Source organism: Nelumbo lutea, chromosome 5, assembly GCF_056320005.1.
Source record: "Nelumbo lutea isolate HS-2025 chromosome 5, American lotus-T2T, whole genome shotgun sequence".
Lineage (NCBI taxonomy): Eukaryota > Viridiplantae > Streptophyta > Magnoliopsida > Proteales > Nelumbonaceae > Nelumbo > Nelumbo lutea.
This window is the reverse complement of record NC_142688.1, coordinates 82,596,563-82,611,017: the sequence shown is the minus strand read 5'-3', so window position 1 is coordinate 82,611,017 and position 14,455 is coordinate 82,596,563. Positions and strand designations below refer to the sequence as shown.

At 36.6% G+C, this 14,455-nt stretch overlaps 1 pseudogene across 1 annotated transcript; it reads left to right on the top strand.

Annotated features, from left to right (window-relative positions):
* The first annotated feature begins 5,065 nt into the window (after positions 1 to 5,065).
* On the top strand, positions 5,066 to 14,174 carry LOC148853119 (uncharacterized; annotated as a pseudogene). Its single transcript, XR_016099447.1, has 2 exons — positions 5,066 to 5,102; positions 13,370 to 14,174. The product of XR_016099447.1 is annotated as an uncharacterized LOC148853119 (transcript).
* The last annotated feature ends 281 nt before the right edge of the window (positions 14,175 to 14,455 follow it).

Here is a 14,455-nt window from a genome sequence, read left to right as displayed (position 1 = left end):
AACATGACACATGGCAAGTTAGTAAGGGCCCTGGACAGCATCATACAGTCCTAAGACGCTCCTTTGTATTATTTATGTACACTTATAACTGTGTCCTGATGACACCAATCTTAGCTTGTTTCCGACTACACCACCACAGAAGAAACAATCCAGCTAGGGCGCTGGCACCACATCAGAGGCAAAGGGATTTATGGCACAATCATACATTACATACCAATCTGCAGGGAATCAGCCTAAGTCTTATAAGCCTCCACCACCCTTACCCTTTCCAATCACTGATGTATTATAAATTCAAAGTTGAAAAGGAGGAGGTTTTCATCAACAATCATTCAACCGCAACCAACCCATGTTTTTATATGTTCGGCCCCTCTCTCTTTCTCTTGCATAAGACTGAACTGAGAAGGACAGTCATTTGTAGGACGCCATCCAAGTCCAACATATATAAATTAAAGCATATATCTATATATATCAGTACGCTGTAGGTGTTATAATATCAACATTTCTTTCTGTAACAACACCTCAACACATTATCTTATTCAATAATTATTCCACCTTGCTCAGTCCCATTACCTTGTTAATTAATAACCTTATAGTAAGTTTTCCATCTGTCTGATTTGTTGTAATCACATATACCAGGCCAACCCACTTGATCTAATATTAAAAATCTTGTTATCTATAGATCTAGATGGTCCAATTATATATTTAAATTATTCTATATTGGCAGAAGCCCAGAATATTGTAAGTTGTATAAATATTTGTGTGAACTTTCTTTTCAACCTTATATCGTCTTACTTTCATTACCATCTCACTGAGAACAAATTCTATACTAGAATAGGTAATGCTATTTTATGATTCATGCTCAATGTCTCATCATGAAACGTCTCAGTTTTTTTTTCCCTTTTTCCTTTTTTCTTTCTTTCTTCTTGTTCCTTCTCATGAAAGAGAGCTATAAAACTTGGCTTCTCCATTATGAAAGCAAGACTTGAAAGGTGGTCACCAAACTTTAATTGCGATATTAGAAGAGAAAATTAAGCAGTAGATTTAACAACTCATCATCAACGTTTGCATTGCAGCCAAAAAGAAAAAAAGAAAAAGAAAAAAGAAGCTCATCATCAATGGACTTATGTGGAAAACAATTCACAACATGTTCAGTACATGTATTTGGAGAAGTGGCTCATTCATCGCATTACTGGATTTGGGCCCATCTTACTAGTATGTCGGGTTGAGTTTGATTTGAATTGACCATACAGTCAACAGATCAGCTCAGGAGATGAAATGAGTTCAAGCAGACGCTGTAAAAACAGTAATAATAATAATAATGACAATAATTGAATACTGAAAATTGAATCTGTGGGCCGAGTCAACCCAATCAAATCGACCCCACTCAGTTCCAAGCTGATCCCACAAGAATTAAAAGATGAAGATTTGGTGGGTAAGTCGGTAAGGTTTTGGAAAGCAACCCTACTTTTTGTGCAACTGTGGGCCAATCCTCCATTTCTCCTGCCAGTCGTCAAAAGGCCATTACCAAATGTTGGTCCCAGTTATAAAACCCAAACTTTCTATTCACTTCTTTTACACATTTTCTACCCGCCATGAATTTCAGTCAGACATCTCTCAATTCATACTAAAGATGTGGCTCCAATTCATGGCGGGTGAAGAGTAGATAGGAAATCCCGTTTGCCAGTTATATGGGGTCTTGGGAGAGATGGGTTGATTGGGTATGGTCCTAAGCGTTGCATTTTTCCTACAAAATAGCCCCCCTAAGACTTCAACTCGCATTCTCATGCTTGCCGCCCTCAGATTCCATTCACTCCTATCAGACAACCCTTCTATTCACTCCTACCAGACACCAGAATCCCCCCCCCCCCCCCTCCCCCCCAAAAAAAAAAAGGAAAACGAACTTGCCCTCCATTCACTCCTTCCATTCTTAGAGCAGAAATGACCTAAATCATCGCAAAAGAAACCCCAAAAACATAACAGACTTCACGGCAAAAATTATGGTTACATGCATTGCAAGTGACTAAGACCGCTATAGGGGAGAACATGTCCTTGAATTCCAAGAAAAGTTATAGAATAAGACGTCCCAACAAGAGAGAAAGTGAATCCAGGTGGAGATCTGGGGTTTGGGAGAGAGAGAGAGAGAAAGGTGAAATTGGGGAAGGGATGATTGTTAGAAATGGGACATGATGGTTGGGCATGGGGGCAAAATCATGATCAATAAGAGCATGAGATGTAATGATGCCCCATGAGAGAGTGTGTGTGTGTTTGTGCAAGACATATTTAAGCGTGTTACCCCACATTAATATACTAATATTATTCAACAACACAATAAATTTTATAAATGATTAAAGTTAATTCTAACCCCCTCCTTCCTTTATGCTGTTTGATGATGAAAAACTAAGCACTCCAATGCGGTCCCCCGCATTGAATTAATCAGCCTTCATTTTCTCCTATATATTTGTCCTCAATCTTATCGTTTCTCATGGGAAGATAAAAACAAGAAAATCAATTACCAAGGTAATTATCATTCCCATTATATTATATAATAATGTAAAATAATTGGATCAATTACCAACATACTGGAAGCTCTAAATTCCCCTTCCATGTTCAAGCTCAACTAGGAATCTCAAGTTATTAACCCCCTTCAATGGTGGTGAGCCTGAGTGATGATCCACTTCATTTATATGGGGCTCATTTCAAATTCTAATGCTATATCATTTTAGGGTCCAACCAAACACTCTCTACGTGGTCCTTCATCCACCATCTCATTCATCAAGATGTGATACTCCTCCTATATATGACCGACATTTCCAAATTTTCTCGGCATGAAAAAAGAGATATTTCAACTTGCTTAAGGTGATTCTTACATTGATAATTAAGAGAATATCAATACTTGAAAATTCTTCAAAATAGTCCATTTTTTATTATTCTTCAACATATATACATTATTCATATGATCTTTGTTCAGCAACAGGTTAACTTTATAAAAAAAAAAAAAACATGAATCAAACTTGTAAGAAACGATTTAAGCACTCACTAATTTAACAATGTATATGACATTAATATGATGACCGACCTTAGCTGGGATAAGGTTTAAGTTGCATTTGGCCTTATAAAGACTTATCTCCTTTTTACTATTAAGAACTCAGTGTTCATAGAAACATTTTAATTGAAAAAAGAAGATAAGTTCTTAAAATAAGAAATGCCAAGTGCAACCTTAGATAATGACGATTCATGTTAATGCATCTAACATAATTTTTTTTTTTTTTATAAGAAACTAGCAAGATGAATTCATTAAAATAAAAGTCACGAGATACAGTGCTGCAGTGGTGCACTGTAGCGGATGTTTATATAAATGAAAGATAGACAATGATGTCAACGATGTAAAGAAAGCCAAGAAGCCGGAGCAACCACTCAAGTAGAATATGTACCTCTATATATTTATCTATATTTTCTTTTTGAACGAAAAATTAAAAAAACAAAAAAGCTAAGACCTAAGAGTTATATATCTTCTTCTTTTTTTTTTTCATTTCTCTTGATAAGAGTAAGAGTAGACTTGTATATCTTTAGTTCCAAAAGAAACCAAGCATCTGAGATGTGGGGTCCGATATCTAGTGAAAAAATGAGGGAATTTTCATCAGATATGGTCCCCTGTAGCAAACCACGTGCATAGGTGCATCAAAATCAGTCATCAGAAAGGAAAGGCGAAATGCGTAGACCTGCTGTTTGAGTGTGAGTGGCTTTAATTTAATTTAATTTAATTACAGTTTACGGCCTAGTCTAGAGTGAAGAAACAGTTTGGGAGAAGTCTTAGGATTAGGGGAGAGAGAGAGAGAGATTAAATGGTTTTAAGTTTTAACCGAGAGAGTCATAGTGAGGCACGGAGATGTGGGTATTTATGTGGAGTGCATCGGATCCTTCGCGGAAGGGGAGTTTGAAATCCTCCACCTTGTCCCTCGTAGTTTCGTGTAAGAAAACCTCGAAAAATAGGTAAGTCCAAAGAAGCCGTGGGACGAGTGGGAGAAATCACCGAACAAATCCTGAGAATACGGGGATTAGTCGCTTCTTTCCTACCCTTCTTTCGAGCTTTGGGCCCAATCTTCTTATTATTGTTGTTTGCTCGTTTCTTCTGTTATATATATATATATATATATATATATATATATATATATATATATATATATATATATATATATTTTTTTTTTCATTCTTTCATGTACTCCGAATTCAAAAATATGTCCCTCTTGGATATGTCGAATTCAGAGCTATTTCTTGTTGAGGAAGATCCGAAGGTGATAAAATTCGACTTTCTTCTAACATCTACATTAGAGTTCTCAGATAGCAGCCTAATTGCCACTTCGGAGGAGAGTGAATTTCATGTACGAGAAGAAAAGGAAGAAGAAGAACAAGAACAGGGACAAGTTGGGCAGCAACAACAACAGAAGCAAGAGAAAGAAGAGGATAGCGAGAGTTTAGTTTCTTCTGAGAAGCAAAAACTGCCTTCTCTGGGAGAGTTCACGGCCACAGGGGACGAAGGCAACGACGGGTTCCGAACCCCAACATCTACAGATCACAGAATCCCAGTAATCCAACAATGCCCACCTGCACCAAGGAAACCCGCATCATCAACGAAACGAAAAGCATCTCCAACTGGGCAAAATTACCTGCTCGATCTGTCCGACGAGATTATATCACTGTTTCCACCTGCCTTACTCGCCGATCTTCGCCGTAAGATCAAGAAAGTCCGCGGCAAAGATGCTAAATGATCATTGAGCCACGTATATACGGGTAAGCCAATTGTGTTAAATTTGTAGGAAATGTCCGAATAGAAATCGGAGAGCACTCACGCATTAATTTCCATGAAGACGATGTTAATGGAGGAATGTTGCTTTTTCTTGCTGGTTGGTCTTCGACTCTTCGCCATTATATATGATCTCCATTTATTTTCTGGTTGAGATTTTTGTTGGGGTTGCCGGGCATTGACCCAAAATCCAGCAGATTCCGGATATAATCTTGTAATGTTAAGTTGCAAAAAGATAAAATTAAACTGAAGTACAGAGACACCATGGGGAATGGCATTCCTACTTCACGTACTGCACCAGGTTCCTATGCTATATATCAAGATGTCATGCTGTTCTACTTAATTAACAAGAGAAAGAGAATTTGGGTTATGTGATGATGATGATCGGAAACATCACCATGCCCTTGTCTTCCTTCAGTGTTTTCTTTGTTTATCAGTAATTCTAACATGCCATGCATGAGTTTCCTTGGATTCTTTCACTTGATACCATAGAGTTAGAAGCAAAGGAACTTACATTAATCACAGTTTTTTTTTTTTTTTTTTTCATATTGCATTACAGTTATGCCTAGAAATTTTCCTATCTCTTGTATGGGGATTATATTAAATGGAAATATATTTTTCCAAGGGAGGCAAATTTATGTCCTCACGGCTTTCACCAGACGGGGATATTCTCAGATGTATACAAATGTACTCATAAATATTAAATTAATCTCTGGTGTAGAAACGTTAATTTCTTGCTCCGGGTTTGGGCATTATAATTAGGGCAAAAACCATCATACTTTTTGGTTTTGTATCTTTTATTAATCCTTTAAAGACGCATCCTCAACGTACTATCACCAACTCAACTGTACAAATGGTGGAACAAGTGGGTGTCTTTAGGGTGAAGTTTTCTATGAAAGCTCATTAATTTATTTGGTCGCCCCAACAGAGTTTAGCTGTAGATCCGAAAATTATAATCATTCTGGGTAGTGGATTGACAATATGGTTGGGGGATGGAAATCTCATGCATATGTTTCAACAATTATTAATCCCAAGCGCAAGCAGGGGGTTAATTAAAAATAAAAACAAAATCAAAAGTTGGAACAGATCATTAATTGTATCCTTCCCATTGTATGCATCCATTCCCATGTAATTTATTTTTAGGTTTCTTGGGGATTGTGTTAACAACAATTCATTCATCCAATATAATTACAACCACTTAACCACTAAACTACAATTTTAATTAAAGTCAACAGGGCTTTGTTGTTGTCTTTTGGGTAGGTCTCAGCTCTCCAACTCCAACTCCAACTCCAACTCCATGCATGTATGCCATTAGGGATTAACAAGCTAGGGATTAAGGAGGGCTGGTGGGGCGGGTGTAGCCGGGAAGAAAACAATCTCCCCCAGAGAATTTCTTTTGCCATCTGTGTACGTACATGGAAACAAGTACAACCACCAGAAGAGATGTTTGCCACCTGGACATACTGCTCTTACATGGCTGATGGTTTCAATCAATTGATTACTTGCCCTCAGCTCAGCTCATCAGCTTAGTTCCAGTTGGGTTGGCTGCTCTTTGATATGATCTACCAAGGTCCATGCGTTATCGTTTTGCATTTTGTCACACTTGATGATGTTCAGGGTCAGTGGAATTACTCATGAATTATGTATCGAATATATATATATATATATATATATATATATATATATATATATATATGGACAAGGAGTGGACATGGCAGTTTTAATTTCCAACCCTGATATGATCTGCTCAGCCTCTCTGAGACCAACCATCTGGTAACGAATTTACGTTGGTGGCATCCCATCGGGACCAACACTGGTTTCATCCCAGACCTGACGGAATCTACTCTTTTTTTTTTTTTCTATTGAGAAGCCCCAATTCAGTTGCTGTATGTTCTAATTAGTGTCGGAGGCTTCTTAGTCTGACCCGCATCTCTCCAAATCTCCGCTGCTACTCCCTGTTTCTTTTCCTTACCAACCCATATTAAAAGTAGATGCCGATTCTGCAGTAGTCTAATACCTACTTGATCTTCACGATTGTGTGGGGATGGTCCTGCCTTCGGACTTGAGTGCCTCACCAACCAGTTTCAGGTCCATGCGGGTCCCTTCTTTTCCCTTTTTAGGTGAACAGTCAAAAATAATTTAAAAGAAAATGACTCCGTTTGGTTTGATTTGATTTGAAGTAGAATCTCATTTTTACCAAGATCAAATCAAAATGAGTAAAATTTATTAGTAGTGGCAGAATTATGATCCATCAGCTTTAATTTTACTCAGTTTTATTTTGTTTTCTTACCGAAAACAGACCAAAAAAATTAAAAAATTGTTTGCCTTCATTCGTTTGCAGCAAGAAAATGTAAATGAAAAAGGGGCCCCGCCGATGTGGGTTCTTCCCACTTGTAGGTCCCACATGTGGACGCATGTAGGGACCCAGATTGGTGGACGCCAACACCATATGCAATGCACAGGCCCCACACATTTTGTTTTTGACTTTTTGTTTAATTCGTGGGCCCCGGTTGTAGGTCCTCATGTTTAGTCCATTTTAAAGAAATAAGTAAACTTCTCTTCACCAACCGAGTAAAATTTTCCCTGGGGTTCTATGAAATAAATAAACCTCTCTTCTCCAAATTGGGTAATTTGCTACTTTTAATAGGTCAGTAATCAGTAAAAAACGAAAAAGAATCAGCCAAACATGTGAAATATCAAGCAGGTAATATATTGCCTGGTTTGGTGATTTTACTTCAAATCATGGAAAGAAACGAATATTTATATTATATAATATGGTAGTAAATACTAAATATCATGTTAATTACCATTACTTAAAATATTTAACTATATATAGCATGTCTTCTTCAGATTTCGTAACTCCACCCTTACCTTTAACTTTTACAATGGATAACCATGATTAAAGGGTGTGAGCTTTCAAAAGGATAAATTTCATTTCTTCCCTTGAATCATGTCTATAATTAATAGTTATCTTCTTATATTTTAACTAAATATATTTTTTTTCCCAAAATTCAAGAGGAATGACTTAGGTAATATCCTATTTCTGATAAAAATTAGGAACATCCCTCGTAAAAAGACAAAAAGAAAACATTATTGTTGAGAATATTTTCGCTTTTTTAATTACACATTTACATTTTGATTAGTGATTAGAGGTTAACGCCTGTTTTAAGAATGGGATTTGCCAAAATCATTCCCCAAAATTCAAAGCTTTTATTCAAATTTCCTTTTTTTTTTTTGAAAATTTAATACTACTTTTGTCCTTTAATATTAATCGGTTACTATAGATTACTATGAGTCATTTTCCAAGACTATACATTACACAAAATTATCAATGCTCCTATGCACTTGGACCATTTACAGATGTACTTAAGAAATTGAATATTTTAATCAAATCTCTCCTCAGAGAATTCAACAAATTCCAAGATAAGAAGTTGAAGCTTTTCTCTAAAGATGATTCAAACTTAAAAAATAAATAAATAAAATGCATGGGATGATCAATAGATTTTTATTCATTAAGCTAAGATATATATCTTATTTTTTGGCAGTTGTTAATATGTAATACACTTTCTCACAGCAAACGAGTATTAAATGAAAATAAGTTTTGAATTGGTTTGACTTTTGTTTGGAGGATTGAGGATTTTGAATGAAAACTTGCGGTGGTAAAATATATATATAAAGTAATATAAAATTAGCTCAATATAATGCCCTCCATATGCACGCTTTAGATCTTCTTTATCTCTATATTAATTATATATCTAATTTCCCATGGTTTAGGAAATTAATTACTTTGAAACTCTTTTGGGATCTTTTATAGATTAAGCCCCAATTACTTTGAACGCACATGTCCACTTGCAAGAAAAAAATTAATGGTCCCGAACTTGTACTCTGATGTTTGAAAAGATAGACATAGCCACCACAGGCACAGGCATAGCTGATTGAATCATTCGACTTACAATATTAATGTTGTTTGGTTTGGTTGATTTAATTAACAACCCTGTAAGCATAGAGAAACATAACAGGCCACCATCAACTTACTATTGTTTATGTGCAGATAATGCACGCTATTTCTTACTAAAATAAACCAAAGGTGCTCTACAATCTTCATCATGATGCTTGCTAATCTGTAACCAATTAGATGATGATGTCCCTTGATAATCATCTTTAAACTGTTTTCAATAGTTAGGACCACTGTTTGAAGTTTCAACGTAACTCTATTTTATTGGAACAAGTTTATTTACTTTCTTTTTTTAATAAAAAGATCATAAAATATTGAATTTTCACCTAATTAATGAGCCCAAGATTATGATGAAATTAATGGTAAGCTAGCCTGAAAGCAGTGAAATAACCTGCTCATTCTGATTCTGTGCAAGAGCACCGGATGAGATAGAAAAGTTTCTAGAAGGAGAAATATCGTCATATAACTTGGGGGAATAACTCGATCAGATTTTGTTGATTTGTGCTCACAACAACTCATTAGCCTGTCATGGTCCATGGTTGAATTTAAATGAGAATAGATCATTTGGCTAGAATTTTAGCATTTCTTGTAGAGAGAGAGAGAGAGAGAGAGAGAGAGCACAAAATATACATCATGCAAGCCCCTCTCTTGGCTTTGAGGATAAAAAAAAAATGGTTGGGGTGCCCTTAAGCCAACCACTCAACCAGCTAGCTGGAGGAAAAGCACAGGGAGCAGGTCCAGTCCAATAAGGCTATGTTCGGTTTGAAGGAAAAGGTAGGGAAAGGAAGGAAAAGGTATCAAAACCTATACAAGGTTTGTAAAGGTTCCCTTGCCTTTCCTTTCATTTCCCTTCCCTACTTTTTCCTTCAAACCAAACATAGTCTAGCCAAGAGTTTATTCTGGCCGGTTCTGGATTAGTTCAATTTGGCTCCTTGGAGCTAGCCTTCACTAGCTCCCTAAAGCATTTTCATCGATCTCAGTATTCTCTCAGCTCAAAATTAAAAGATTAACCAGATTCTGCTCAAGCTAGCTCATGACAGATACATCAATACAGCATATATATGGCTCGTCGTAGCCTAGATCTCAGCCAAAATGATGAGCAGTACTACTCCCACTTGCAAACTAATTAAGCAAATAAACCCATGCATATTTGGAATGAACCAGATCCAATGCCCAATGTTAAATAATATCTGAATGATGTGTTTTGGTGCGTGCTGATGAGTGCTCATGAGCTGAGCGTGTACAGGGTCCAGCATGCATCATGTATGTATATGTACCTGTCCAACTGAAAACCAATTTGCACAGGACACAGGAGGAGCAGGTCTACAAAGAGAAAGAGCTCAGGCCTCAGAGGATGGGATGATCCATGATCGGCCCAAAGATTCTTCAAAACTTTATTTCAGCTCCGGAGCAACTTGATCAGTTTATGTCGGTCACGTCAGTCGGAGTTTTATAGTAAACTTGACCAATAAAAGAGCCTTTTTTTTCCACTTCTTGTGTTGTCTATTAATATGTACAAAGCCAATACACTTTCTGAACGAGTATAGGTTGGAGTAGAACTTTCGCTAGAATCGGGACCTCATTTCTGTTCTGTAGGCTTTCCGCAGTGGACCAGCCATGGTGCTTTATGGAGCTTTATCAATTTCAAATGGAAAAATCTTTATTTTTTTTTAATTCCAATTACACTGTAAGGTAAGCTATACCTACTGTTTCTGATTGTTTTCCTTGAAAAGGTTGGGAGGGACCCCATTATTCCAGTACTAGTTCTTCCACGGTACACCCACTCCACTATAAAGAGCTCTTTAGAGTGCCAAGTTGCCACCTTCCAATCCAATAAGTCCTTTTTTCCCCAGCAACGTCAACTGTAAACTCCATCTTTTTAATATTCCAATCAGTACAGGACAGTAGGACACTACCACTCCTCTAGTCGTAGTGCTGTGCTTTGTTCCACCAAACTTTTGCTACACTTGGAATCCCAATTCCTAATTCCCATTTCCCATTTCAGTAGCTAGGTCTTCCCTCTTCCACGATACACCTTTTATATATGGAGCTTTTGGAGTACCAGTCCAACATAAATCGTTATATATTTTTCAAAATTTCAATGGAAAGTTCTAATATATTTATACATAATTTCATACACCAACACACACTACCAATCCAATCTCTATCTATTCTTTGAAGCTTTCCAATTCGATATATATATATATATATATATATATATATAGGTAGGCAACATAAGAACCTTTACAATATGCAATTCCAATTAATAATTTCATGTGATGTTAGGACATAATTTAGATAAGGTGTAGTAATAAATGGGCAAGGGTTCACAACTAATCATATATTGCAATCTTCGTCCAGACACAGTGGCAGTAAATTAGGGTTTTTAAGAGTACAATTAGGATTGCAAGTTGAAAAGGTTAGGTCGATCGGCTGTAATGTCAATCAAAACCCAAACCTAAGCACCTTGCGCCAGGGCCCCATCCAACCCGAAGTCAAAAGTCCAAGCCCAACCCTAGATAAACCACACACAACATGGGAAGGTTGGTTAGGTTTGAAGATCTTCTTGTTCATTTTTGGCACTTTTACCTTTCATTTGGATTTTATAACCCATCCTAAAAATAGAGAGAAGAATATATATATATATATATATATATATATATATATTAATGTATAAAATTATAGTATACACATGTATGTTTTGTATAAGTATCATGGTTTTAAAAACCGACCCAGAAACGGAACTATTCTAGCCACTGGTTTTTGGGTCAGCAGTTTGATCGTCTAGGTCAAACGGTTCGGATGGTTTAAATATTTTAACAGTGATATGTCATCTTACCCATTAGATTGGAATATTATGGTAAAATGCATATAAATATAAGAGAAAATAAAGATGGAATGAGAGGTACTTGAGAAGTTGGCTAAAAGAGTTTAGAAGAAGAAAAAGAAGAAGGAGAGGAAGAAGAAGAAAAAGAAGAAGGAAGAGGAGGAGGAGGGCTTGAAGGCTGAAGTGGTGATGACGACGGCAACAACGGCGGGGATGGTGAAAAACTGGAGTAGATTTGAGATTTCTTAGTCTCATCTAGTCTAAACTTCTCTTTCAGATCTCTAAATGTGAGACCTCTCTCATTGTCTCACACATCTCTCTCAATAGATCTCAGATCTAAGAGATCTTCTTCCCTTTTCATTTTGTTGTGACAAGTTAATAAACCACAAACCGTTCTTTGGGTCAAACAGTTCAATGGTCAAATCGTCTAGGTCAACAATTCGTTGACTAATTCAACAATTTTTTACCAGAGACCAGGTTTGGGGTAAAAATGGAACCGTCCGTCTGAATGGTTTTTGGTCCAAACGGTTCGACCGTCCAAATCAACGATGGTTTGAAAACATTGATAAGCAGACAATATAGATACATATATGGATTAGATAGGTTTATTGGATTTGTTATAAAATGAAAAATTGACGCAAAAATGACAGTTCATCAACTTTTGCATATAGAGTTGTATAGGAATTTCTTATATTTCATTTATAGAATTTTTTTTATTAGTAATACTTCATAGAATATTATTTTTGATCTGTTGTTAGTTTAATGTTTCCATGGGACCATCTGATCTGATCTCCTTTTTTTATTATAAATCATTCTATCACACGATAATTTTTGGGTTTGTTAACTCAATGGTAGAATTCTCAGCTTTTACCTCGGCTATGATTTCTACCATGAATACAAGACACAGTGACCAAAATATCCTGCGCCTGTATTCATGTTGAACTTGAACAGAATTTTTAGCTGAAATTTTTCTGATTTAATGAAGACAAAATAATAAAAGAAACAATTGTAGAAAGTTTTCATGGTACAAACTACAAACACAAGTTTTATAGTATGGCACCGTGCATTATGAGGTTCTTAATTTTGATAATGAGTCTATAGATGTTACACTCAAAACTAGTTTATACATGGACTATAAATTTTAAAAAATAAAATTTATAGGGGCATTTGATTTTTGGACTTTGAGAGGGGGAAATCTGGTTAATGAGACTTTGGTTTTTATTGACTAAAAATTTCATGTTCTTTTTTTCAGATTAATGTGGGATCAGAAAAAAGTTTATTTTCTTAGATATCTCTCCTAAGTGGGTAAATAAATTTCCTACTTGGGGAAAAATTTCCAACACTTAATGAGATAAAAATGTCACTTTTAATAATGAATTTTTATTGTTAAAATGATTATTTCCTTTTTACTTGAGAAATAAAATAACATAGATAAATGCATTTACTTGAATAAGTATTGATATAAAAAACTTACCTAGATAATTGCATTTACCCAGATAAATAATTTATCCAAAAACAGCCATAGAGTTTGCATCTGAACCCATGGGCTCACGACAAGCCTGCCAATAAAAATGGATACGTAGGCATTTCGAATATGACGAAACGTTAACGGGTGTTCAGCCCTTAGCTAAATAAACCCGGTTGAACCACCCATAAAACGACAAAAATATAAAAAAGGTTTCTGTCAAGGTATTCACACTCCCTCCCATTTCCTCCTCTCCTCCGATCCCTAACCCAGATAATCATCCCACCGGTCACTCACTACACACCGGCATCCGTGAATGAGGAATCCACTGGTGGTGGCTGACAAATATAGTGCCGAGGAAGAATACTTGGAGTTAGTACTTGGTGAATCGCCCGAAGCAAGAACACAAGGAGGAGGAGGATATACTGATGATGGAGATCGCACGGTTGAAGCAGGAGCAGAAGGCCATAGAAGAAGAGCTCTAAGGGATGAACAGACTTTTGCAGGTGACAGAGAGGAGACCGCAGCAGTTTCTGGCTTTCCTTTTCAAAGTGGTGAAGGACCTGGATCTTATTGGTCAAATAAGGCAGGAAAAAGATACAGCCAAACTGGTTGAAGTGAAGAAGAAGCGTCTCATCTCCTCCGCACCATCCTCATCTTTTGCACCGATGAAGACAAAAATGATGAAGATGGCGAAGATGGAGGAAGTAGTCGAAGAAGGCAAAGCTGCTACACCAGTTCCATTACAGGGCGTGGGTTACTGTACTTGGACAATGTCGAACACTTGGCCATGGCTGAGAGGAGGACCAGTTCTAGCTCAGACGCCTCTAATTACACCACCACCCTTCACTCTCACCGACGCCTCCTCACCATCTGCTTCTGGCTCTACAACTGCAACAGCCATGAATTCATACCAAACCGACGACTCTCAGGAATACAGTGACCAGATGGACTTCTTGCCAGAAATGGAAGGCAGCGTACAGAAGCCACCACCTTACCCTTTCTCCCTGTTCGTTCGGTGGTGGCTTTTAAGAAGTTTCAAAAGGTCATAAGATTGGATACTTTATTTTCAACTTTTTATCTGTAAATTAATTAAACGATTAATGATAGATATATTTGAATTATCTATCTATCTATATATATATATATATATATATTTTGTGAAGAAAAACGACAGTCAACAACGCATAATCTTTTCATCCTTTTGTGGGTGGGTGGTTCAACCGGGTTTGTTCAGCTAAAAACTGAACGCCCGTTTAATGTTACCACATATTCAAAAATGCCAACATATCCCATTTTTATTGGCGGGTTCACGCGAATAGATGATTGAAGCATCTAAAACAGCTACAAGTATTAATTCTGAATTTTAGAAAGCAAGCTTTTTCTTATTATTTTTAAGAAAACCAT